Consider the following 3,026-nt stretch of genomic DNA (forward strand, 5'->3'; position numbering starts at 1 on the left):
CTCCAAATATTATGACGTTCTAAGGGAAGACAAAAAGCTTCCGAGAGAACTGTGTGCGCGGGCACACACACAAAAAAAAAAAAAATGACAAGAGTGAGAGGTGCAAATGGCAGCACACGTCGGCAGCACTACGCCTCCATGGAAGGCACTAGGTAGTTTTGTTTTCTCCACTGCTGTTTTCTGCCTCCTTTCCGTGATCCACTTTTGCAAAGCAGCCCTACTTTCCAAACCGGCCGAACCCAGCACGAGGTGGAAGCCGTCCAAACGGGCAGCCGTGATCGTATAGTGGTTAGTACCTTGCGTTGTGGCCGCAATAACCCAGGTTCGAATCCTGGTCACGGCATGTTTTTTTTTTGTTTGCTTTTTTTTCTGCATGCGCTCGGCTATCCTCGCTAAGTGGACGTTTTTACAGAAATGCTGTGCACACGTTTTTGGACTATTTTTATTCATCGAAGAAGAGTGAGCTGTATGCGGATTTATTGCTAAATGTATGCTTACTGGAGGAGTTTGACCTGTTCGAAGAAGGCCCATTAGTCCTACAGGTTATCGCTCATGAGTCACATCACCTCTGGAACACGTGTCGGCATACACGGTGTCCAGGCTAACTTTAGCCAATAGTTAAAAATGAAACATTTGAAGTAGGCCAGTGCAACCCTTTGCATACAGCTCCCAGCCATCTGGTGCTCATCAGGATTTTTTTTTTGCAATTAATTCACTGGTAATTTAGATATTTTATTTAAATTACTAAATATAGACTTTAGCCAATACATGCGATTCACAAAGTTGGAGAGCACATTCAGAAACCCCCATTCCATTCATTTGCGATCAATAAGGCCTCTCATACTGAGTGCGCTGTAGAAGTAGGCGGTCGGATAGCTAGAGAGGATACCGGTAAGCTGTCTAAGGAGACGAAAGATGTGATTAAGAAACGCCAGAGTATAAAAGCTTCCAATGCAATAGACCAGATAGAATTGGCAGATATATCAAAACTAATCAATAAGTGCAAAGTGGCCGATATAAGGAAGTATAACATGGACAAAAATTGAGCATGCTGTAAAGAACGGGGGAAGCCTTACAGCGGTGAAGAAGAAATTGTGTATAGGCAAAAATCAGGTGTATGCGCTAAAGAACAAGGCGGGCAACGTCTTCCCGAATATGAACAAGATAGTCAAAGTAGCTGAGGAGTTATATACTGGTCTCTACAGTAGCCAAAGTAGTCAGGACCGTAATGAGATTGGCGCTAGGAAAAAACAGTCAGACGTTCCACCAGTGACGAAGGACGAGGTTAAGAAAGCAATAGAAACTATGAAAAGGGGGAAAGCAGCTGGAGATTATCAGATAACTATAGATTTGTTGAAGGACGGGGGGGATATCATGCTAGAAAAGCTGGCCACCCTGTATACGCAGTGCCTGGTGTCATCGTCGGTACCGGAATCATAGAAGAACGCAAACATTATCCTCATTCATAAGAAAGGGGACGCTAAGGTCCTTAAAAATTACAGACCAATCAGCTTACTGTCTTTTACGTATAAGGCATTTACTAAGGTGGTCGCTAATAGAATCAGGACAACCTTAGACTGCAATCAAGCAAAAGATCAAGCAAGTTTTCGGAAACGGTACTCTACTATTGATCATATCCTATACCATCAACCAGGTGATAGAAAAATGCTCGGAATATAACCAGCCCTTATACATAGCATTCATTGATTACGAAAAAGCATTTGACTCAGTAGAAACCTCGGCGGTGATGCAGGCATTGCGAAATCAGGGGGTAGATGAGCTGTACGTGAAAGTCCCGGAATATATATATACTGGCTACACAGCAACCATAGTTCTGCATAAAGAAAGTAACAAAATTCCCATAATGAAAGGCGTATAGGCAAGGAGACACGATCTCCCCAGTACTATTCACAGCTTGCTTTCATTAAGTATTCAGAGACTTGGAATGGGAGATGTTAGGAATAAGGATTGAAGGAGAATACCTCAGTAATCTGCGATTTGCTGACATTGCCTTGCTAAGTAACTGAGGAGATGAACTGCAAATAATGATTGGTGATCTAGACAGGAAAAGTAGAAATGTCGGTTTGAAAATCATTATGCAGAAGACTAGGACAATGTTCAAAAGTCTCGGGAAGGAACAGCAGTTTGCATTAGGTAGCGAAGTACTGGAAGTAGTAGGTGAATATGTCTTTTTAGGACAAGTAGTAACCGCAGATCCGGACCATGAAAAGGAAATAACAAGGAGTTGGTTTGGTTTGGTTTGGTTTGTGGGGTTTAACGTCCCAAAGTAACTCAGGCTATGAGAGACGCCGTAGTGGAGGACTCCGGAAATTTCTCACCACTTGGTGCTCTTTAACGTGCACTGACATCGCACAACACACGGGCTCCTTGCTTTTCGCCTCCATCGAAAAGCGGCCGCCGAGGCCGATAAGACTGGAATGGAGCGCATTTGGCAAGCCCTCCCACATTATGGCTAGCAGCTTACCGGTATCGATGAAGAGGAAAGTATACAACAGTTGCATCTTACCTGTACTCACCTATGGGGCTGAAACGTGGAGGCTAACAAAGAAAGTTCTACGTAAGTTGAGGACAACGCAGAGGGCTATGGAAAGAAAAATGGTAGGGGTAACATTAAGAGATAGGAAACGTGCAGAGTGGGCCAGAGAAATAACTCAAGTCACTGACATTCTAGTGGAAATCAAGAAGAAATGGGCATGGGCAGGACATGTAGCGCGAAGAAAGGATAACCGGTGGTCGCTTAGGGTAACAAACTGGATTCCAAGGGAACGACAGCGTAGTAGGGGGCGGCAGAAAATTAGGAGGGCGGATGAGGTTAAGAAGTTCGCAGGGGTCAAGTGGATGCAGCTAGCACAGAACCGGGTTAATTGGAGAAATATGGGAGAGGCCTTCACCCTGCAGTGGGTGTAGTCAGGCTGATGAGGATGATGATTTTGATGAAGGCATCATCTTCCTTTCCATCTTCAAAGAAAGCTCGCGAAATACAAAAATTATCATGGGACTAGCGC

The 3,026-nt window shown here is 44.2% G+C and overlaps 1 non-coding gene across 1 annotated transcript; it reads left to right on the top strand.

The window, feature by feature from the left end:
• Positions 1-271: 271 nt before the first annotated feature.
• Positions 272-343, top strand: TRNAH-GUG (transfer RNA histidin (anticodon GUG)). Its single transcript has one exon. It is a non-coding gene; the product is annotated as a tRNA-His (tRNA).
• The last annotated feature ends 2,683 nt before the right edge of the window (positions 344-3,026 follow it).

Source organism: Amblyomma maculatum, chromosome 3 (genome assembly GCF_055883805.1).
Source record: "Amblyomma maculatum isolate TAMU_Amacu chromosome 3, ASM5588380v1, whole genome shotgun sequence".
NCBI lineage: Eukaryota > Metazoa > Arthropoda > Arachnida > Ixodida > Ixodidae > Amblyomma > Amblyomma maculatum.